This window comes from Protopterus annectens, chromosome 7.part0 (genome assembly GCF_019279795.1).
Source record: "Protopterus annectens isolate FY-2018-M chromosome 7.part0, PAN1.0, whole genome shotgun sequence".
Lineage (NCBI taxonomy): Eukaryota > Metazoa > Chordata > Ceratodontiformes > Protopteridae > Protopterus > Protopterus annectens.
Window position 1 is genome coordinate 1,529,862,537 of NC_056739.1, and position 25,383 is coordinate 1,529,887,919.

General features: G+C 40.3%; 1 protein-coding gene across 1 annotated transcript in view; it reads left to right on the forward strand.

Annotated features, from left to right (window-relative positions):
* The window catches only part of TSEN2 (tRNA splicing endonuclease subunit 2), a 456,866-nt gene that overhangs the window by 90,099 nt on the left and 341,384 nt on the right, over positions 1-25,383 (forward strand). The gene's annotated exons all lie outside the window — the stretch shown is intronic.

The window sequence follows — 25,383 nt, forward strand, 5'->3', positions numbered from 1 at the left end:
AAATACACAATCTCTTCATTTATATTATAAATATGCACACTTATTCATTGTTTCAAGGATCTTTTTCTTACCTACATAAAATCCAGTGCAAGTGCATCACACATCAGACTATAAACTAAATTCCTAGTCTTGCAGTCTGCCCAAGTATAGAGTTTATAAGATGTTTTTATACAAGGGTGTACAGAGGTATCCGTTTTAGAAATCCATTTGCATTGATTACAGTTATAACATGGGACCATCCCTGTTCATTTAGAGATACCTTTAACTGGGCATCACATATCCTTTTAACAGAGTTGCGTCTTAAGATTCCCTTTATTCTTAAATGCATACAAAGGCATTTCACCAACTATCTCCCTAACACACTATCAGTCTTGATAATGTTCCAGTTTTTATTTATAACCTTACATACATCCCACATATTTTTTGAAAAATGTATAGATAATCTAAATTTAGCAATATTATGACTGCGGTCTATATGTTATTATATAAAGATTTGGAAAAGGGATGCATTACTGTACACATACAGCCTTGAACCTCTTGTGTCTCACTTTCTGCTTTATATTTATTATATCCTGTCTGTATAAATACATAACTCAACTTATTTAGAACTTCATGAAGTTGAGCTTTTAATTGAGTCTTAACGATCCTGAAAGCATATGAGGTATGCATTCTATCCCTTCAGAAATGTGTTCTTTTTACAAACTTTTGATACAATTTATTATTAACAAATACATTTTCATCTTTGCATAATGTCACATCTAGAAATCCAATAGGTAGGTTTACTGTGCACAAATCTAATCTAAGTAGTAGATTGAAGATATTCTCTAAATAAAATAAGTTCTACTTCATGACCTGTTAATATAAAAATATAAACAACAGTAGGTGTTACTGCTATAATTCAGCTGAACCACGATACCACACCAAGAACTTTATTAGATAAAGCTTTCGGGTCTACACCATTCATCAGTATGAGTCAATACAAAAAAATCAACATTTAAATAGGAGAATATAAAATCACATGCTTCAGCCCATCCCACTCCCTAATTATCAAAACTAAAAGTAATATACAACTCATAAAGGTCAAAAATAAAATAAAAAATACTAAAAAGGACAAAAATCTTACTTTACATAAAAACTCTTCTGCTTAAAATAAAACATAAAAAATTATTAATAACTTATACAAATATTATATAAGTATTTAATATATCTATACACAATAAAGAAGTCACTGGTAGCATCTAACATTCTATGGTGTACTACATCAGGTTCTAGAAACTTGTCATAACCTATTAAAGCTTCTCTCTCTGCCTTTTAACTAACACTGGCTTTAAACTAACCGCATTATTTAAGCCAGGGGGTACATCCGCCTGTAGCCTAATAATCCGCTCAAGTTCTCTCAACTCCAAAAGATTGTTAATGTCACCTTTCCTTAAACTCACTGCCATTTTACTTAATACCCTAAATTTAAATACATGTCTTTCACCTTTTTCCATGGCATGCTTACTCAGAGCATTTATCAACTCTCTAAGGTTCTATTGACAGAAGCGCAACTATTATTAAGTAAAGGCTTAAAGTTCATTCCGAATACAAGGGATGACATTGTACAAGCAATTATAGACCTGAAAATGTTCGCGCGTTTGGTTAGTCTCAAATTGATTTTTAAAAATGATGGTATGTATAAGCCAGTTTGTAGAAAGTTAAGCGTCTTCATGCAAGTATTATGCCCTACTTTAAATGCATTTTCTAGTATTGTTGAACGTGAATTACGACTTTACTATAATAGTAGTGCTGTTCGTAAAAGGTTTTATAACACAACTTTTGCTGAACACTTGGCCTTAAGGGAATTACAAGCATGTGATACTATAATAATAAAGCAAGCTGACAAAGGGGGAGCAATTGTGGTAATGGAGAAGGATGAATACTTTGAAAACTTTAAACTGTTATTGAATGATTTAAATACATTTAGGAGAATTTCCTTTGTGGAAGTTCAACAAGTAGTAACTGAATTTAATATGGCTGTTTATGAGCTTCAGATTAATGATGATCTGAGTGTGGAATTATTTAATTATTTGACTGTTCCTTGCCCCAGAACACCTCAAATATATGGTATCCCAAAAATACATAAAAATATCACCAACCCACCCTTGAGACCTATTGTCTCGGGTGGGGGATGGGTGACAGAACCAATTTCCAAATACTTACAAAATGTTTTGGTGCAATATTTGGATATCTGTCCCACTGTGTTAAAGGATACGAATGATTTTTTAGGTAGTCTTTATAACTGGCAGTTGAGTAATAATGTGGCTGAATATATTATGGTTACTATGGACATCACCTCACTTTTCACTGTTATTCCCAATGATTATGGGATTAACGCTATACGTGATTTTTTGAATAAGGAGGTGAGGATGGTTGGAAGAGACATTGAGACCATCTGTTCTCTTTTGGAAGTAGTCTTGTTGCACAATGTTTTTATTTTTGATGCACAACCTTTTCTGCAGCTTACAGGTGTGGCAATGGGTACTCCCATTGCCAACACGTATGCTAATCTTGTGCTTTGAGTGGGAGAAATGAAAGCAGTTACTCAAATGAGAAAATGTTGTTCTACAAAAGATTTGTGGACGATTGTTTTATGATATGGAAAGGATCCCTATTGGAATTGGAAGCTTATGTACAATACCTCAATAGCTAAACTGACATTTTAAAGTTTAAAATGGAGGCTTCAGTTAGTAGTATGAATTTATTGGATGTAACGCTGTTTAAGGTTAATAGCAGATTAGAATGTAAGGTGTTCAGAAAAGAGGTAGATGCTTTGAGGTATGTGAATAGGGACAGTATGCATGCTCCACATATTTTTAAAGGAATAATTAAAGCCCAATTTATAAGGTTGAGTAAGCTGAACACAGTTGAGGATGTTTTTTCTGAACAGGTAGAAATTATGTCATTAGAGTTTGAGAGAAGTGGTTATTCTAAACATTTGATAAATAAGAAGGGAGGAAGTAATAGATGGTAGACAGATTGATTATAGACCAATATTGGCGGTTGGTAATGAGAAAACAAATGATGATTCACCTGCAGTTGTTGAAGCTTTGAGGTATATGACAACATACAATTTAAATACACGGAGTGTATGTAATATAATAGAAAGGAATTGACCAATTTTATTGGCTATGCCTGAGATAAAATCAATTGTAGGTGATAAACCAAGGTTTGCTTACAGGAGCTGTGAAGCTCTGAAGCAAAAAATATGCTATAAAGACTTTCCGGTTAAAACTAAAAGAAAAAATTATTTAGAAGGGATGATTAAATGTTATAATTGTTCCTGTTGCAATGATTTATATGAAGGAGACACTAAATTTCAACATCCAGTAACAGGAGAAGTATTTGCTATAAAAACATTAACTGCTTGTAATGAGGAAAAGATAGTGTATCTAGCTACGTGTACTTTATGTACATCGTTCTATGTGGGCAAAACGATCAGAAAACTGAGAGAGAGAATAGTGGAGCATAAATCTGAAGTAAGAAGAAAAGTATTGACATGCTCTGAGTAAGCATGCCATGGAAAAAGGTGAAATACATGTATTTAAATTTAGGGTATTAAGTAAAATGGCAGTGAGTTTAAGGAAAGGTGACATTAACAATCTTTTGGAGTTGAGAGAACTTGAGTGGATTATTAGGCTACAGGCGGATGTACCCCCTGGCTTAAATAATGCGGTTAGTTTAAAGCCAGTGTTAGTTAAAAGGCAGAGAGAGAAGCTTTAATAGGTTATGACAAGTTTCTAGAACCTGATGTAGTACACCATAGGATGTTAGATGCTACCAGTGACTTCTTTATTGTGTATAGATATATTAAATACTTATATAATATTTGTATAAGTTATTAATAATTTTTTATGTTTTATTTTAAGCAGAAGAGTTTTTATGTAAAGTAAGATTTTTAGTATTTTTTATTTTTGACCTTTATGAGTTGTATATTACTTTTAGTTTTGATTGTTAATTAGGGAGTGGGATGGGCTGAAGCATGTGATTTTATATTCTCCTATTTAAATGTTACATTTTTTTGTAATACTCATACTGATGAAGGGTGTATACCTGAAAGCTTTATCTAATAAAGTTCTTGGTGTGGTATCGTGGTTCAATATAAAAATATACACAAGTCTAAAATATGAATGCATATATATTTTAAACCTATCATTGTTAGACACGTATTGATCTTCAAATACAGAACTTGCCATATTAGCATAACTATTCGCACATCAGTCCATTGTAAATAATAATCATTGTCAAACAAGAACATGTTATTCTCTAAAAGAAAGTCAGTATAAGCATACCAAATTTATTTGAGCATTAGACAAATATTTTTTGATGACAGAAACAAACATTCTGTATACCAGTTGCATTAGGAATAACTGTGAAAAGAGAAACATCCAACATAAAAATAAAAAAAAAATTGTCAGTTGAACTTAAGTTCATATACCATTTGTAAAAACCCTTAATAAGTTGTTCTTTGTCTTTTTAAAATATATAATTCAGTATGTAATAAAGGTTGTGAAGCATTCTTCACATATATAGACATTTGCATCCCAATACAATTGGACATGTAGGAACATCCCACTCCCACCACATAACTTGTAGAATCTTCCTTACTAACGTACCCTATTGTAATAAGTTCCCATGATACATAGGAACACAATTAGGTTGGATTGCACATTTACGCTTCTAAAGGCCATGGTGGTCATTAGCCTTGTGTATACCTAAGAACCCATAAACTGGTGTGGCTACATAAAAATACTTTAATATTTCAGTGGGAATAAGCTTAGATGTAAATAAATCATTATGAGCTTTAATATTTAAAACAATGGCACGGACCTCCATCTTATTAAATCGCATATGAGAACTGTATAATTTAAAAAAAATTCTACATACATACAAAGTAAAAAAAATCTTTGTCCATCATTGCAATCCCACTGCCATTATCAGTAAGCTTAAAAATCAACCGGTCATAGTTTCTTAAATTCTCAGTTCCTTCATTCCATTTTGAGATAAATGATAAAAGTTACCCTTTCTAAACAACCAATGTTCTGATAAACACTCGCCTTGTATGCATGTAGAAATGGCTCTCTAAGAGGTGAATTATTTAGAGTAAAATACTTGGCTTACATAGGGAGGTATTCAGTATATTGTTCGAATCAAATAACTTTAAATTCAATTGTTGTATAAATAGGTGAATATCAGCTGCACATGAGAAGACATCAGCGTTGGATACAGGAATAAAAGACAAACCTGTACTTAGCACAGATTCCAGCAAAGGCATCAGAACTGTAGAGGAAAGACTAAATACCACTGTAGATATAGGTTCATAGGTTCATAGATTAGTACTAAGCTAACTGCCCTTGTGAGCCATTTTAAGCCTAGCCAATTATCCCTTGTGAGACTTGAACCCCGCACCTTGTGTTTGTAAGGCAAACACCTTAACCATTATTAACATGTCATATTGCGTGTTTGTATCTGGCGGTTGCCTATGTTTCCTCCTGTTCTTCTGTTGCACCCACCTTGCCTCCCTCTGATTCTCCTGTGAGAATTTGCTCAGTTCCACGATGTTGGATGCCAATTGGTGCTGGTAGCTCAGGGAAAATCATGGTTTGATTGTAGATTTAGAGCCATTTGTGTGTCTTCTAATGGCTGTATGATACGGGCACTTAAACTCACACTTGTTTAAGGAACTTGGGTAAATTAGGTATCTGTCGATTTTGGCCAGGAAACAATATGGCCTTTCCTAAAATTAGTGGTGCCATACAATAGCTTATGGGGGTTTTTTTTTCTGTTTGTAGAGATCAACCTTTTTTCAAAGATAACGGTACCTAATATTTCGTATACCTTATTTTGTAGTTGTAAAAACTCACTATGTTTTAATTTGTTCTTCCAAACCTTCTGTATCAGTAAGAAGTTGTGCTTCAGTAAGCTGAAAAAAATGTTAAGTTCATATAATCATCATTCGGCTTTACATTGATATTCTGTCATTCCTCAAGTAAATAAGGATGTACAGTTACATACATAGGTATTTTCAGCACCCTGAAGCCTCTGAGTATCACGTGCATCTCAATAAGCTTCAAAAAAGTCACTGACATTGTAATTTCTTGTATTTAATAAGTTTATAAGTGTTTCATTAATTTCTTAATGTCTTCACTGTTATGACCATTCATAGTTGCACCAGAATCTCTCTCTCTATTATATTCCAAATGTGGAATTTTCAACACTCTCAGTAGCTGGCTTAGATGTTGTCCATTATTGGGCTGTGATTTCTTTGAATACAAGGACAAAAAATATAATCAAACTTAATATTGGGCATGCCAGCGGTCCCAAGTACAAAATTCACAAACAGAAAGAATGCACTGGTACAAAACAAAATTCAAATACACAAAATTAAGCACCATTAAATACCAAGCAGCCAAGCCGTTTATTCAAAAATCCAAGAACTCAAATGCACACAGGTGCTTGCTTTTCACACTTTCTCAAGTGTAAGTAAAGGCTGTATCACAGCCAACAGTAATTCAGTGTTGTCTCATGGATAATCTGTGTTTAGTTTCATCCCACATGCCTTCAGTTTTGCATTCCATTCTTCTATCTTTTGCTGAAATTCTAGCTCAGAGTCTGCCTGTACTGCCACATCATCTGCATACAGCAACTTTGTTGATCTGTCCTCTCCCGCCTGTTTGCTAATGTAGTCCATCACCAGTATGAACAACAGTGGGCTCAGAGCTGAACCCTGGTGTACACCACTCCCACTGGGAAACCCCTCTGTGAGGCCGAACACTGTTCGTACTTGAGTCACTGGGTCCTTGTACATAGCCTGCACTAATTCTACCATTGTTTCTGGGACTTCAAACTACCGCAGTACTGCCCAGATCAGCTTTCTTGGGACCTTGTCATATGCTTTTTCCAAGTCTAGGGATGCCCAGTTGGACTCTCTCCTCATCTCTAGCTTCTTCTCAAGAAGACACTTCTTCTTCTTCTCTAAAGGCACATGGGATGAAACTAAGCACAGATAAGATGGTAGTAATGGCAGCAAATTGGGGAAATCAGGAAAAGGCTGAGAATAGAGATAGAAGGGAAGATAGTGGAACAGGTAAACCGCTTCAAATATCTGGGGGAGGTGTGGTTGAGGAGAAGGATAGCCTGAATGAAGAGGTCATAGCTAGAATCAGAGGGGCTTTAGCCAACTGGCATAGAGTATCAGGTATAGTCTATGACAGAAGAATGCCAAAGAAGCTGAAAAGTAAGGTGTGCAAGACAGTGGTGTGACCAGTACTACTGTATGGTACAGAAACCTGAGCAATAAAGGCAGAACAATTGAAGGAAGCTAGAGGTGATGGAAATGAAGTGCCTGAGAAAGGTGGTAGGATGCACACTGTGGGACAGACGAGGAAATTATGACATAAGAATAGAAGCCAAAGTAGCTCCAATTGCAGAAAAGATCAAAGAGAACAGATTACGGTGGTTTGGGCACATGTGTAGAAAAGCAGAAGACAATCTGGTGAGAAAGATTGAGGCAGACAGGAAGAAACTAAGAAGCGAGGATGTCCAGCAAAGAGGTTGATGGATTGTGTGAAAGACTGTCTGCGACAGTCAGACATGAGTGTTGAAGAAGGCAGAAGTGTGGCACTGAATCGAAAGAGTTGGTTACAGTTAACACTATACCCCAACCCCCATGTAGGAAAAAATGGGAAAAGGGGGGGCTGATGATGACTATGATGATGTTGTCTCATGGATAATAGTCATTTCCCATTCAACAGTGGTTTAAGACTATAGGCAGTATTTAGCCATGGCAGTTGAGTTGCATTCAGTTTCATATTAAACCTGTACTCAGTTGTTTTTAGTACATGTTGTCAAATCACCCTTTCTCATATTTTTTTGTATAACCTGAATCGCCATAAACTGAAAAGAATGTGTTTCATCAGTGTTGATCATTATAGCACAAAAGTACTTGTGTATTAGAGTTCTCAGGTTTTTGAATAAACAGATCATCTGTTTAGTACCCTCTGGCATTTCATTTATATATTTTTCTTCTAATATCCCCTATTCAGGAGTATCCATGTCTTACTCTGACACCTGGAATGATGTGCTGTGCACCACAAAATTGCACATATTTTTGTGTTTGAAAAAAGTTTTTTTTTGTTTTTTTCTTTATTTTTTTTTATGCTGTCACAGTTTGAATCTTGATCCTGGTATTCATTCTGGAGAAGTTTCCACATTCAGTGTTTAAAAAAAATTTAGTGTTGACACCTTCTAAGGGTTCATGTGGCCTCTCGTTAATTCACTAGGGGATACATTTCCTATTTGTATTCTTTTTGGAAGCAGAATACTGTGTAAAGAATGGTCCCCTCTATTGGCTATTTTGTCAAGCTTCATACATACATAAAAAAACAGATATATATCTATATATCTATATATATATATATATATATATATATATATATATATATATATATATATATAGCGAGAGAGATAGAGGAGAAGTTTCTGAATTACATTGCTAGTAGGGAGAAGCTTCTGATTTACATTGCTACTCTGAGAATTTGTTTCAACGTGATGCAGACATCAACTGTTTAACTTCTGTGGTCAACGCTGACAATTGAGAACTCCACCGGTCATATGAGAGAGAAAATTAATAAAATCCTAGAGGGCTGGACGGGATTACTCAGTGGAAGGTGTTCTCACTTGTTTGCCACTCGAAAGACTTGGCAGTAAAAATGCGGCAACACTTTTCCGCAAGAATAACTAGAACTGCACATTCATTGACTGTAGAGGCCCACATTTCCCCAACTGAATTTTGCAGAAACATTAGGTACATTTTATGAAATGCTTTATAGTGGCATCGTTAAAGAAGCAGATTTTGAGATTTAGCCAGTCAGTACTTTTTATAAGTTAACAGGCAGGAAAAGTTAGTAAATATACAAAGTATAATTAAAGAAGTAAGAATAATACTGGATTTTAACTAAGAGAGGGACAGCCCCAGGTATAAATGGATTTCCATTTGAAATTTGCAACAAATGTAAGGTTTGGTACATTCATGATTTTGTTAAATTAACCATTTCTTCTTTACAGTTTAATTCAGCAATTTTTAAAGCCAGATAGAGAGGCAATGTTCCTGTTTGGATCAGCTTATTCCCACGTTAAATTTAGGTCACTGGTTATATATGTCTATTATAACAGTGAGAATAACATATTCCTGTCATAATTAACAGAAGTTGATCTCTCTGTTTTTGTGAAAGATAGACTGATGAGATTAAAACTCTTACTGACAGATAATGTGAACAATGATAGAATATGCTTTTGGTTGTTAGCTTTAATGCAGAGAAAACTTTTGACTGAACAGATTTGAGACTTATGTTTTTGGTCTTAGAAAATTGTGTCTTTGCCATGGAGTTTTTTAGCTTTTGGGAAGTACATATATCTAAGACTTTCTGTAGTAAGAGATACCACATATATTAACTGTTCTGGCTGGGTACATTCACTAACTATTCTGGCTGTGTACATTCACAGAAGAACATAGATCAATATATCTGTATATGTAGAGGATCTGTTTATGTATTTAAATCATCATAAAGATTTTGATTTTATATTATATGAACTTGTTAAATTCAGACGTTTATCAAGCTATAAGATTAATATGTATATATTGTTTCCTTCAGCATTAATTTGTGATGCAGTATATTATTCCAGACTGACATGTGGTCAACTTTTGATCAGTAGTTTACCCTAGTTATCAAAAATAAATAAAATAAAAACAAAATCACTAGTATGTATATAGTTCAACAAGTGATACCAGAAAAGCATCCTTTCTGTGGGATAATGCTAACATAAGATATTTAGGTGCATTTCTGGTCTCAGCAGTTCTAGCAACAATAACATTCATAGATGTCCAACTGCTAACAAGATTCATTGAAGAGATTTGTTTTTAGATATTCCTAAATAATTTAAGCAGTACAAATGATATTGTCCCAGGTGTCAATTCCTTATTTTGCTGACTTTCTTAAAAAAATATCTACGCAAGTGAAGGGTGATGAGCATTAGACAGTCTGGAAGAAGTTGATCCTTCCCAATGTGATGATAGGGCTGGAAGTTCCATATTTGGAGAGGGATAATCTTAAACTGTTCCATAAACTTAAGAGTCAAACTTGTAGTTTGTTGAAAGACTGCACTTCTTGAATAATTAGATGCAATTCTATAAGCCAGGTTTAGGATTCCATTTTAGTGTTTCATTATTATGGGTAGGCCTGGTTAATAATGTAGTTTTCTAACATGATCCAGTGTACCTTCTCTAGCCATCAGGACTAAGACCGCACCAGGTAGCTCTATCAAAACTTTCCAAGGCTACATCTCCCCTCTCCTAACTGCTTCTCCAAATGTTTCTTACTGCTCAATTTTCTGTATTTTCTTAAGTTCTACTTTTGTGCACTGTCATTTTCAAATTGAATACTTCATCGTTTGCTATTTGTTGTGATTAAAAATTGGTACTGAGACTGGTGGCCTAAGCTGTAGTCATGTTTCAGTCTGACCAGTAGGTAGCCTGATGTGCTTTCTGGCCCCATAGAAATAGTGTTCTTGACATTAGACAGTACCTTGATGACTTGTTCTTGGTTCATAGGTGTTTACTAGGCAAACTACTACAAGGGTCTTTTTAAGCCTAGCCATACATCCCAAATCTCTGACAAGTTTTGATACCCTTGATAAGTGCAAGCTGGGGCCTGGGGGATGAAACATTTACAAGCAGGGGCCTGCAAGATGAACCATTTACAGGTTGCCTGTGTCCATTAGAGACATAGGTGGCAAATCAGGGATGAATTTCCTGTTCCCCATCCAACTGTCCAAGTTTCATTTGAATTGGGTTAGGGAGGAACTCTTCTTCACATGGATGGGGAGCCTTTTCCAGAGACTGGGTAGTCTCTGGGATGCATACATTTCTCTCCAGCAGGTCATATTCATATCATAGGCAAGGCTTAAGTCTTTAGAATGGGTAATTCTGATGCTGTTTGTTTTGTGGATATGCAGGAGGTCCATCAGAGTGGGGTCTGACAATGGCCTGTGTGCCAGCCATAAATCTCCCCTCAAAAGCCTGTAGGAGACAGAATACAGGGATAGGGCCTTTATGCAGTCTGCCTAGGACATTTACTCAAGCCCTGTATTCTTTTTAGTGAGGAACTTATGTCGACGTTCCAATTGTTAGATATGTCTGGTTAGATAAATACCACAGCAGGCATTGTACTCTATGATAGATCATCTGAATGCCAAGTAGTGGAACAATGACTTTCTTAGACTTGGATGCCATAACTTTGTTTATATGTTGCATAGCATAGAATGATTTCCTCACACGTGATGGTCAAACGCTAAATTACTGTCTTTGGATGCCATAACTTTGTTTATATGTTGCATAGCATAGAATGATTTCCTCACACGTGATGGTCAAACGCTAAATTACTGTCTTTGTATGTCCCTAAGTCACTGACTGCTGGGTCAACTCTAAGGGGTGCGTTGTCAATATTATAGTTACCAGGGGTGGATGACTTCCTGAAGGATACTGTTATGCATTCATTGGCATTTAGTTTTAGTCCATGGCTCTGACACCAGTTGTTTGTCTGTGTCAGCCCTTCCTGGAGAACATTTGTGTCACTGTGGGATTCATTGACTGCTCCTAATTTGCAGTCATCTGCAAATTTAGTCAGCCAGAGACCTTAGACATTGACCCTGACTCCAGAGAAGTCAGTGCCAAAAAGGAGTAGTCCATGGACTGATCCCTAAGGGACTCTACTTGTGACTGGCCTCTTTGTAGAGGTGAACTCCTCCATTCTAACTTCCTGGGTCCAGTCTGTGAGCCAGGTGGCTACCCACCAGGTGACGTATGGGTTTGTACCTAACCTCTTGAGTTATAAGACTAGTGAGACTTATGGATTTGTAGTTTCCAAGGTCTGTAGATGGCCCACCTTTGTGCAGAGGGATGACTGTTGCTGTTCTCTATTCATGAGGCACAAAGCTTGTTTGGAGGCTACAGTTAATATAAATTCCAGAGAACCTGATAGGATGCCTTCTGAAAGTTGGAGATTAATTTATTGGCCATTAAGTTTGCTATACCTTCTGGCTCAGTATAGGTGGCTCCATTTGCAGTAAGCTCTGCACACAGCTGTGTATTGCCTTTGAAGTTGTGGACATAGCTAAAGAATGCCTTGCGGCTGTCCTTGGCCTGGGAACCAAATTTACCTCAAATTTGGCTTTGGTAGACTTTACTTGTCTGCTGAGTTATTTGTTTAGTTTGACAATGTTTTTATCCTGCTGGATGCTGCATTTCCTAATTTTTGCCTTGTTTTTCTTCCTTCTGTTATACAGTCTATTGAGTTTGTGATTCCACCAGGGTGGCTTGTTTTTTGAGTTAGTTCTGTACTTCTTCCTGGTGGGTACAGCTGCCTCTAGGCGGCTATTAACACACTTGTACAGGATTTCTGTGAACAGTTCTGCATAGGCAACAGTGTGTTCTCAAGGTTTATGGTGGCTTGAAACTTTGTGAGGTTATCACTTAATAGCAGAAAGTTAGCCTTAGAGTAGGTTTCTGAATATTCCAGGTTTAGCTGGGGTTCCAGGTTTTATTTTTACTTCAAAGGAGACCATGTGGTGGTCTGACCTTACTAGTTACATTACAGTAGGGGGTATGCAGCACTCTCCCATATTAGTGAAGGCCAGATCCAGTATGGTTGCACCCCTGCTTGGTGTATTGACAATCTGGTCCAGGTAGTTTGTGTTTACAAAATCCAGGAATCTCTGTGCCTGTATGTTTGGTGTCGTATAGGATTCCCAGTTAATGGTGGGGTAATTAAAGTTGCCCATGAATATGGTATTGGGTTGGATGGGGAGTGTTTCCAGTAAGTTTAAATACATGGTATGGGTTTCCTGGGTCATAGAGGGGGACCTATAGCTTTCAAGGAAGTGGTGTTGGATTTTGCCTATGGTGATTTGAACATGCAGCAGCTCCAGTGCATTGTCCTGTTTGACCATCCTTGAGGTATATTTATTTCTGGTGGTAGCTGGTCTAAATGTGTATAAGGAATTAACTTTGCACTGTTGCTGTGCTGTCCATGGCTTTAAACCATGTCTCAGAGACTGCACAGACATCAGCATTCTCTAGGGTAAAGAGAGCTTCTAGGGAGTGGAGATTTTGTTTGGACTCCTAGCACTGAGCAGTAATACCTTTAAGTTTTCTTGGTTTTGATTTGCTGTGTCGGAAGTACTTTCAGTTTGGCATTGCCTAAAAAAGGCACTATATGGAAGGACAATGTTTTAGCTAATATTCAAAAGCATCCCAATCAAAGCTATGTGGTCTTTTGACCATCTCCTTCCATGCTGACAAATATTGCAGCCCCTTAGAATGACACCAGAAACTAAGCCAATTATTAAAGCCAGTCATCTTTTGTTCATATTGTGGCATCATCCTTGGAGAAGGTAAAATGCTGCTGAATGCTAGGCTCATACCAGCCTAGGATGCACATTCCAAGAGTGCCATGATGTCTGTCTTCATATAGTCTGGGATGCAAGTCTCTGGTCATTTACTCCCACATGGACTATGACTGAGTCATACTGGTACTTGTGGTCCAATGACCTGAGTGCATTCATAATGTGGCAGATCCTAGCCCCTGATAAGTAACTGACAGTGACTTTCTTGTTACTCATCCTGGTGAGAGGGACATCATTGTCTCACAATGGAGTTTTTAATGACCAGAATGTTGGATTTGTGTGGTGGCTTGCCTTATGGGCTTAGAAGTAGGGGCTCCATGAGATGCGACTCTGTGTGTTTATGTGGGTGTTGTCCTGAAAATGTGCATTTAGGGCTGCTGAGGATATATGTGTACGTCTAGTAAGGTTACATTTAAGTGCCTTAGGATATGTGGGTCTGTTTGTATGTTTTGAATTGTGAGTGATGGGTGCAGTGTTTGTACTACTGACAATCTTATTGACATTAGCAGTACTTTTTTAAATACGTCTCTCACATACCGTATCAGTTTGATTGAGAATTAACTGGTTGCCAGTAAACATGAGGCAATTTTTACATTGCCTCAGGATGCCCATATCCACTAAGCTGGTAACTGAAATCGTGGGAACGTTCATATCCATGGCAACAGACACTTTTTTATGGATTAGACAGTTGGAGTGAGAATGTAAAGTAGTTTCAGGAGTATCCGAGTTGTAACTTTGAGGACATTGCTTGTAACTGCAAACTAGATGTCCCGTGTGAAGCTAGGTATTGGTGAAATTTCAATTGTGCTTTTACAGGAAAAATGTCACTCATGGTGTCTGTGTAGGGCACTGCCAAACACTTGAGGGGAAACTAATACTTAGACCCTGAAAATTTAAGGATGAAATATTTAGGCAGATATTTTGAAGTTGAAACAAATCAAGCGGCACTTACTGAAAACAAAGAATTAGCTTGTCAAGAATAATGAAAAGAGGGGAGTCGCATGAATGGCTACTACCTAACTACTACTATTGCTGGTCTCACCACAGCTTCACTCTGCTGGGATACAGAGCTCCTTTGCTTCTTCTCTCACCAGAAGCAAAACATTAGCACCAGTCCCAAGATGAGAAGCAGGCTACAGCCTGTTTGGTGATCCACAGTCTTGTCCCAGATGATGCAAGGTTCTGTAGGCTTGTTGTAGCCTTTTCCTGGTAGATGCCTTGAATAGCAACCAGACCAAACAGGAAATTCAAGCACCACTCACTATCCAACCAGAAACCGTCAGGAATTAATATACTCTGCTCCTTCTCTCACCAGGAGTAGAATATAAGCACAAATTCCAAGCTGTCACCTGTGAAGCAGTCATTAGGCTTTCTGATGATAAGCAGTCTCCAAGAAATGTCTCTGTGCTCCTTCTGTCACTAGGAGAAAACAGGAGCACTAATCCCAAGATGACTACTGAGAGGTAGAATGTGCTGTCCATTAGTTGGTGGTCTTGCAGTAAATGTTGCATATCTTAAAGGTAAGATGGGAAAAATGGGTGAATATCCTAAGCAATGCATTGTGCACTAAGCAGTTGGATATGAAAAAGGGGTAACTTGAGCTTTAGCTGTCTAAGTTGGAGAGCCACTAAATTTAAAAGAGAAAGATGGATTGAAAGGGGTGGTGGGCACATGTCCTTCATGGATGCATCTGCAGTCATAACAACTGGGTTGTCCTGTCGTCAGGCAGCCCTGCAGTCGGCCGGATTCCAAAGTCCGGGTCCGGCTTCGGCTGATGTCGCACTCCACCCGACGTCATCTCTGTTGGTCTTCGGGTATAAAAGCATCAGCCGACGCCGTTTTCCTCAGTCTTTCTTGCCGCGTGGCGCCCGAAGCAGAAGCTGTTCGCAAGTGCCGGTCGGTCGGATCCAGAGATTACTTCTACCGAATACTACTTCGAAGACTTCTAAAGCTAAGTACCCCGTTGGGGACTCTTTCTTGCCTCAGCCGATGTCAGAAAAAGTTAACAATTGTTTAACCCGTGGGAAACAAATACCTCATAAAGATTTCCACTCTTACTGTTTACCTTGTTTAGGCCCAGCCCACGACGTAGCAGCCTGTTCGGCCTGTGCTTCCTTCAACCGACGAATGCTTAGGCGTCGGTCGGAGTTTGCAGAACAGTTTTTCGGTTCTGATTTTGCGTACATTATGCCGTCGGATCCTCCGACTACCCAATCTACCAAAAAACGCAAAGATAAAGACCGACACTCGCGGTCCGCGGTTTCGGCCGAAACCATGGTTAAGCAAACCGCGAGTGTCTCGGTTTCGGCCGAAACCGAGAAAACTGATCAAAGTACAGCTGAACCTATTCCTACAACTGAGGCCCCTGCTACAACTCTTGAATCGACCTCAGAAATTTTACCCACTACGGTGGTTGACTTATCAGACACCATCCCCTTGGATGTCTCTACCCCAGCACGTGGTGCTGCTAGGCCTCCAGCAGCCATGTCCATTAAGGCCTTCGCCAGGGCTAAAGCAGCCAAGACTACTAAAACAGTGCCTGTTAAAACCCCCACTTCCAGGCCCTCTTCTAGTTCTCAAATGCTTACCTTGGCAGAAGATTTAATTTCTTTAATTAGAGGATCTCAATCTCACCCAGACAGGGCCTCTCAGCCCCAGAGAAGAGACCTAGGGCAGAGCCCCCTGAGCCAGTGTCTTCTGATGATTCTGCTGATGAATCAGACATAACTGACCAGCCAGAGGCTCCCTTCTCCAATTTTGAAGATTCTGATGCTGAAGAATCCATTCCAGCTGCTTCCCCACCAGAAGAATTCTCCTTTGGGGAAACCTTGCATGCCATGCGAGAACAGTTCCAATGGCAGCAACAGGATTTTTCAGACTCCAGAAAAAGACTTAGGACCTTTCTGCACCTCCCACAGCACAGGCCCTTAGCTATACCTCCGGTTCTCTCTGTGGTGGATGATGCTTTCAATGATGTTTGCTCCGCTCCAGATTCTTTACCCCCAGCCCCTGCCAAACCAGACAGATTTTACAGGGTGCCAGATACTCATCACCACCTTTACAAGGCCCCCTTGCAGACCCAGAAACTATATCCCAGGGTCCCAAGGCAGTAGCCGCGACCACAGCTAAAAACCCTATTCCTTCTGAAAGGGAAGCAAGGTCATTAGACAGATGGGGTAAAAAGGTCTACACTTCAGCTACTCTCTCAGCTAGAGCTTTAAACTGTCAGTTTCACATGATACAATACCAAGAGTTTATGCTTGATCAGTTAACTAAAACACTAACCACTGATGAATCTCTTGATAAGAAATATGTGTTAGACATGGTAAATAACATACAACAGGTTAGCAACCATTCCTTAAAATGTGGCTATGATGCACTGGAGGCTTCATTTAGATCAGCCATGACAGGCACAGTGATAAGAAGGCATGCATGGCTAAAGGAACAAGCTTTACCGGATCATGTTAAAGCTAAGTTGCTAGATGCTCCTATGGACAAGACAAGTTTGTTTGGTACACCTGCCCAGCAGGTTATGAAGAAAATGGAAGAAAAGGCAAAATCTGTTCAAACTGTTAAAGATTTCTTGCAGGTTCAACCCCCAAGGTTTAGCAGGAACTGGCCTGCCAAAAATTGGTCCTTTCCTGACTCCACAAAATTTCAAAGGGGCAGGAATAGGCGTTCCAGAGGCAGAAACCAATCCAGAGGAGGTGCTTACAGAGGGCGACAGTGGCAAGGTAACAACAGAGGCACAGACACAGCCACTGCCACTACATCAGCACAACCACAGTGACTTAACCCTAAATCCGCCTACAAGGGAACAAATAGCAGCTCCTCTAGGCGGAAAGTTAACCTTATTTTCAAAGAACTGGCACTACATAACAAAAGACAAGTGGATTTTACAAACCATAGATCAAGGTTACCGGTTTCACTTCCACACTTTACCAGTCAAAAGAGGAATGCCAAATCTACCTCCAAATCAAAAACAGAGGCTCTCACGCCAGATAATGGAGTTAGCAAACATGAGAGCTGTGGAAAGAGTGCCAACAGCAGAGCAAGGAAAGGGTTCTATTCCAGACTATTCCTAGTTCCAAGAAAGGAAAAAGTTGGAGACCAATTCTCGACCTGTCCACCTTAAATACATACATCATTGTCCCAAAATTCAAAATGCTGACCCTACAGCAACTTCTTCCCATGCTGGGCAAGGAGTCTTGGCTGGTAACTCTAGATCTCAAGGAGGCATACCTGCACGTCCCCATTCGACCAATCTGCAGAAGATACCTCAGATTTCTTGCAGGATCAGAGCACTATCAATTCTCAGCATTGCCCTTTGGCTTATCTACTGCCCAGAGTATTCACAAAATGCCTGGCATCAGTAATCGCCCATTGCAGACTACAGAATTCAAATTTACCCATACCTGGACGACTGCCTGCTACAAGGGGACAACAAAAGCAAGCTGACAACAGATTTACAAAGGGTCATTTACTTGCTACAAGCACTGGGATACACAGTCAATTTACAAAAGTCAAGGCTGATACCATCCCAAACAAGGACATTCTTGGGCGGAATTGGACACAGTAAAACAAATGGCATTCCTGACTACAGAAAAACAAAAAGAACTTCCTCTTTACTTCTTGGCACTAACAAAACTGAACAAGTTAACAGCAAGAAAAGTTCTGCAGGCCTTGGGCTTCATGGCATCATGCATAATCTTGGTTCCATTTGCCAGACTACATATGAGAAAACTACAGTGGTACCTAAAGAATTTATGGTCCCAACACAGACACAGTCTAGAAACAGAAATTCCACTAATTCCATGCTTAAAACAGGAGTTCCTATGGTGGGCTCAGGCATGCCAGTCAAACCCAGGCCTACCCTTTCGCAGATGTCAAGCAAGCCAGACCATCACAACAGGCGCTTCAGACCTAGGATGGGGGCCCACATGCTGGACAAATGCGTGCAAGGATTGTGGACACAGGATCAACTTCACCTGCACATCAATCTAAAAGAAATGCTGGCAGTAAAACTGGCAATCCAAAAGTTCAAACCATTTCTCAAAGAGGGCCAGTTGATGATAAGGACAGACAACACCACAGTCATGTGGTACATCAACAAACAGGGAGGCACTCATTCATACCCCTATGCAGAATGACCTTGGAGCTGTGGACCCTGGCACTCAGCTACAACATCCAGTTACAGGCAATATTTGTACCGGAAAGACTATACTCTAGCAGACATATTAAGCAGAACCACTTCGGATGCCCACGAATGGAAGCTGCACGCGGACATCTTCAAGACCATCTCAACGAAATGGGGAATGCCACAGATAGACCTATTCGCATCACCTCTCAATCACCAGCTCAAAAGATTCTGCACAAGGACATTCCACCCACTAGCATGGAAAGTGGACTCTCTCCTTCAACTGGAAAGGCCTAACAGCATATGCATTCCCACCTCTTCCTTTGATACACAAGGTACTACTAAAAATCAAGGAAGAACGTCCAAGGATAATCCTGATAGCTCCAAACTGGCCAAGACAACACTGGTACCCACTACTGAGGAGCATGTCTCGGAACAATATGTGGCCAATACCCTGATGCCTTTGATGTTAACTCAGAACAACTACAGCATCATACATCCAAACCTAAAAACGTTGCAACTGACTGCATGGAACATCACGTAGCAGCAGCTAATCCAGAACTTTCCCAAAGAGTTAAAGACATTATTCTTGAAGCACGCAGACCTTCAACAAGAAGGAACTATGCTGGAAAATGGAAAAGGTTTGTCATTTGGAGTACGGAAAGAGGAAAAGATGTGTCAAACATAGATATGCCTAACATTCTGGAGTATCTGGCGAACTTCTTCATTCAGGCCTGTCCTACTCCTCCATCAAGATACATGCATCAGCTATTTCAGCAGAATACAGCTTTGATCCACCTGTTTTTCACCCTTTGCTCAGGCAGTTCCTCAGAGGAATCAAGAATGTAAAACCTCCAAGGAAACCACCATTACCAGCTTGGGATTTAAACTTTGTGCTAGAAAAGTTGACACTTTCACCCTTTGAACCAGCAGCAACAGCAGACCTACAACACCTGTCATGGAAAACTGCTTTCCTACTGGCAATTACTTCAGCAAGGAGGGTTTCAGAACTACAGGCCTTAATGGCAGTGCAACCCTTCCTAATCTTCCACCAAGATAGAGTGTCCATGAGGACTAATCCTACATTTATGCCCAAGGTGGTATCCAGAGTGTCTTTAAACCAGGCAATCCACCTACCTACCTTCTTTCCCAACCCACAAAACAGAGGGAAAGAATACTGCATACCTTGGATGTACATAGACAGCTACGCTACTACTTGGACAGAACAAAAATAGCAGAAAGACTGACCAACTTTTGTAGCCTATGCAACAGGAAGGGAAGGAAAAGCTATTTCCAAACAGACAATCTCCAAATGGATAGGAAATTGCATACGATACTGTTACTCCTTCCATGGAAAACCAATTCCACAGAACATAAGACCTCATTCTACAAGGGCAACAGCCACTACCACAGCCTTCTTACGAGGAGTGGCAACCAAAGACATTATTGAGGCGGCTACTTGGACCTCCGTGCATACATTTGCCAAGCATTATAATTTGCCTCTATATTCCAGATCCCGAGCAGGGTTTGCCACTGCTGTACTGCAAGGGATCCTAAACACACCATAATCTACTTTTATCCTCCTCCCCTAGTTGGCTATGGTATTCTACCCAGTTGTTATGACTGCAGATGCATCCATGAAGGACATAGTACAGTTTTGTACCTACCATAAATGTAGATGTCCGAACTGGATAGCATCTGCAGTCAGGATTACCCTCCCTCCTTCCCCTCTGTGGTACTCCTAGGGTGTTTACCCTCCTAATAGCTAGCTGTTGTGGGGGAGTCTTTTATGGTGTATTTGTTTGTATATATGTACTTACATGCTTATTGTTGTGTTTACCTCTATCTATTTGGAAACATTGGCATCTATCCAAATTTTAGCCTGCAAGAGGGCTACTGGCATCTGGGGCAAGAAACACTGAGGAAAATGGCGTCGGCTGATGCTTTTATACCCGAAGACCAACAGAGATGACGTCGGGTGGAATGCGACATCAGCGAGCGGACCCGGACTTTGGAATCCGGCCGACTGCAGGGCTGCCTGACGACAGGACAACCCAGTTGTTATGACTGCAGATGCTATCCAGTTCGGACATCTACATTTATGGTAGGTACAAAACTGTACTTTTTGTATTCTGGTTCTGTGGAATACAGTGGGATGGCTAATAAACTTAAATGGTTGAAGGGGTGTGATATCACAAAGTGATAATTTTGGGCTTTTTCACAACAGCCAGTGAAAGGGAAGAAGGAAGGAGATATGTGGTCGAATTATGGACAGACTACTAGAAAGGCAGTTGTGTTCAACAGTAAAACAGTGGAAGGGCGGGAAAACTAAAAAAAATTGTGAGACTCACAAGAGAGGCAGCTGTGGTCTCTTTCCAAGTTTTAATATGAAGTAAACGCAGAATGCAAGTAAAACATGGTGTAAAGAAAAGAAATCACAGTATACAAAATAGAAAAAGGCAATAAAGTAGTAAAAAATACAAGAAAGCAAAAGCAAACTAACCTCTCCCGCACAGCAAGTTGTGGCAGAGTCTGGGTGAGCTTTTCCAGTAACATGAGATATTTAGGTGTTCTTCTAGTATTAGCAGTTCTAGCAACAATAAGATTCATGCATGTCCAACTGCTAGCAAGACACGTTGAAGAGATTTATTTTTAGGTAATTCCCAAAGAATTTAACAGTACAAATGATGTTGCCTCAGGTACTGTTTGTTTCTCGAGCCATGCCAGTTCCTTCTTTTGCTGACTTTCTTAAAAAAATATGTATGTAAGTAGAGGGTGGTAAGCCTGGAAGAAGTTGAATCCTTCCCAATGTGATGATAGGGCTGAGAGTTTCGGATTTAGAGACAGATAATCAGGTAGTTCTAAACTGTTCCATAAACTTAAGAATCAAATTTGTAGTTTGTTGGAAGACTGTATTTCTTGAAGAATTAGACTTGATTCTATAAGCAAAGTTTAGGGTTCCACCTAGTGTTCCATTGTTATGGGTAGGCCTTGTTAATACTTCAGTTTTCTAACATGATCCAGTCTACCTTCTTCAGCTATCAGGACTAAGACCACACCAGGTAGCTGTAGTAAAACTTTCCCAGGCAACATCTTCCCTCTTCACTGCTTCTCCAAATGTTTCTTGCTGCTCAGTTTTTTGTATTTTCTTAAGTAAATGATAGTGCACATTTTCAGATTGAATCCTTCATCATTTTTTATTTGTTGTTATCCAAAAATTGGTACGTCTAAGCGGTAGTCATGTTTCAGGCTGACCAGCAGGCAGCCTAATATGCTCTCTGGACCTATAGAAATATTGTTCTTGACATTAGACACTACCTTGATGACTTGTTCTTGGAAGATTTGCAGGTATGTGATTAGAGAATGTTTGAAGGGAAGGGGATGAAGTTCGAACTAACTTTGTTCTGCTGGTAGATATGTCCCCCGAGACAGAGTATGAGAGTCATTTATTATTGGCTCTGCACAGTGCTGGTCATGGTTTGTGGTTTCTAACATACAGAAGGCTTTGTGCTTACCAATAAAAGTGTTCGAGAGTGGAGCCTGTGTTTGTTTGCAAAGGCGGCAAATTTGATCCAAGTCAGTAGGGATGGAGTAGGGCATTATGGGTAGAGGGAGAAGCTCGAGAGTTGGATCCGAAGTCTGAAGTATGTGGCCGAGCCAGATCCGAATATTAGATCCATAACCTGCAAGTGAGGAAGAATGAAAATGGACAACACAGATGCCTAGTTATGGTGAGTACAAAATGTATTAGTCTGATGCTATTCGTGTCATTATTCATCATGAATGGGTCTTGGATCTTACCTTGGATCCAAGCCGGCCACTGATGAACATATCCAGAACAAACGCTCCTCCCCTTCCCATAATCCCCTGCTGACCTCTAACTCTTAGATCTTGTTTGCAGCTGAATGCTTAGGAAGTGATCCGAACTCGAGCTTCTGCAAGTGTAGATAAGTGTATATTTGTTTGTCCTTTTTTCAGTTCTTTCTTCTCTTTTAGCTAGCTAGCGTAGTCTAGCCTAGGTTACCTCTCCTCCCATAGCTATATCTATAACCTAGAGTTAGGTATTCCCTATCCGTTCTTTGGTAGTTCTTTTTCCCCACCCTTTCCCCTACCTCTTGTAAAAAAAAGTTTTTTTTTTTTTTTTTTAATTTATTTCTTTTCATGTGTGTGTGCATGAGAGTATGGCAGAGAAACCCTCTGGTTTCAAAAAATGCACCTCGTGCTATCGGAAGATGCCTTATTCCGATTCGCATGAGGAGTGTCTTTACTGAGCGACTGACATGGAGGTTGAATGCGATTTGTGCCACGTTCAACCACAGGGTTCTTATGGAGCACCGCAACAAATTACTCCTGATGAGCAGCCTTCGGACTCTCCTGCCAAGCCCTCTCAGGATCTTAAGAAATCTCATTCTCCTTCGAAAAGATCTCCCATCTCCAGAAAGCCGAGGCTGTCTGATCACAGATACCCAGATCCAAGTCCAGCCTCTGTGGTTTCGGTTCTGGGCTCTTCTGCTTCGAGAGCCTCGGATCATCCTTTTGGATCCGAGGTCTCGGCACAGGGGGAGACCCTCGGATCCAACTCTGCGCAAGCCCTGTCCAGATCTGATCGCTGGATCAGTCAGTGCTGCCCATAGTCTTGGATCCAGCCAGACCTTCGGATCCAAGTATCTTATCGCTGCCGATCATTATTGACAGCACCACTTCCAAATCCTCCAGGAGATCGGATCCATTGCACTGGAGCCAGTCCCCCTCACAGGACCATAGCACTATTGTATCTAAGGCAGGATCCCCAGCCAGGTCGAGCCATTCATTTGCATGCTCCGGATCCTGTAGAAGTCTGTTACCCTCTGATATGGATAGGATGACGAGGAGTTTACTCAAGGTCCAAATCAAGTTGGGCTTGTTTTTGTCCCTAGCTCAGATGGTCAAGGGGCCTTCCCCATCCACAGGACTCCGCTCTCCTCTTCCAATCCATATAGTTTCAGAATATCAGGACCAGAGCGTTCGAAGTGAGAGGATGACGGTGTCAGGTATTCCTCCCTTCTCTAAACCTTCAGAACAGACTGCGTCTCATCCCCATGAGGTGGGTTTGGGTTCTCTTCAGCACTGGATATCTCAGGGCCGATATCATCGGGGGCTTCAGTGCTGCGTTGTACCCATTCCCCCCAGGAGCCCTGGCCGTGGGGGAGGAGAGGAGGGCTTTGTCCAGTCTGTTGGCCTTCCGGCAGTAAAGAGGGCCTTTTCCAGCTTGCCAGTCACCTCTTCTTTGTCTCTGGGTCCTCCCTAGCCTCATTGTCCTTTTAGGGTCAGCCCTCCTGCTAGCACCTTCAGATGGGCACTGCCCCACTTGGGGTCCCTGTCTTTTCTGAGTCCTCCCCTGAGCTCAATATGGAGGAACCCCCTTGAAAGAGAACGTGTAAGAGGAGACACTGGACTCCCCCAGAGAGTCCCTCACTAAGGACATGGATTCTGAGGAGGGAGACAGGTCCCCCAGACTTCCATCTGAGGAAGTGTCCTTTGGGGACATTCTCGAAGTTCTCAAGCAAAGAGGCAGTTGGTCTTCCCCCACCCCATATTCGGAGAAATACGTGTTCCTGAAGGCCTTTTGGGACAGGCCCATCTTCTACCTGGGTGTCCGCCTCCACCAGCGAGCTTGTGGATCTCATCACTGGCAGGGCTTGGAAGGAGCCAGACACAGTGGAACCGGTCCCCAAAAAAGCTGACAGATTCCTCAGTCCTCCCAAGGATAAGGCCTTTTGGAGTAAGGGCATCCCCATCTATGCCACTGTGGTGTGTTCTGCAACTAAGAAAGAGCTGGCGGAGCAGAGCTCCTCGGTCCATCCCCTGAACAGAGAGTCTTGGGCTATTGACTGCTTTGGAAAACACGTGTTTGCCTCAGTTGCATTTGGATTGAGAGCAACTAACTACATGGCACACTTTACCCAGCTTCAGATGGATTTGGTGTCTGAACTCTCCACCTCCCTTACAGACTTACTGCCTTATGAGAGTCTTAAACTGGTCTCTCCTAAGTTGTCTACTCTAACTTCCTTGGCTTGCTTCGATGGTGCTGATCTCCAACATGGTGGAAGCCATCTCACGAGTGGCTGGCACAGGCTGTGACAAAGGGAAATACTGCCAGCCCAGCTATCTGGAATTTTGTAAGTAATTCTATGTCATTTGTGAATATTGATATGATTTATACATAAGTACATGTGAAGTACTGAGCTAAAATGTAACCACAGCATGCCCTGTTGGAATAGAACAGGAATGTACCTGCACTATTATGACTAATTAGATGTATATGTTTAATGGAAACTGGAACACAGGAGGTTGACTTGAAGAAAATTTAGAGAAAATACTTGAAATTAAATTGTTTCATAACCACATAATGTTATCTCTCAGTTTCAGTGCAGTAGCAGGCACAATATCTAGAGCTGGAAGTTTTTTGTAATGTCCTGAAAGAGAAATAGTTACTAGGTTTGAGATATAGAAGTGTTTTATTGTTTTATAACTTGCAGGATCTACAAACATCTCAGAGATGCATATGTTTCAGAGAGAGATGCTAAATTCTGTTAATTTCTGACAATGGGGATTTATCTTAGGAACTGAAAGCCAGGTGACAAAAAGTGATGTCGTCCAATCTAACCCAGCAATATTTGATATTAATTTAAGAACTCTCTCAGAGAGAGGCAGGGCATTTTGTATCTGTCTTTTTGACCTTTCAACATCAGCTGGAAGATTCATTC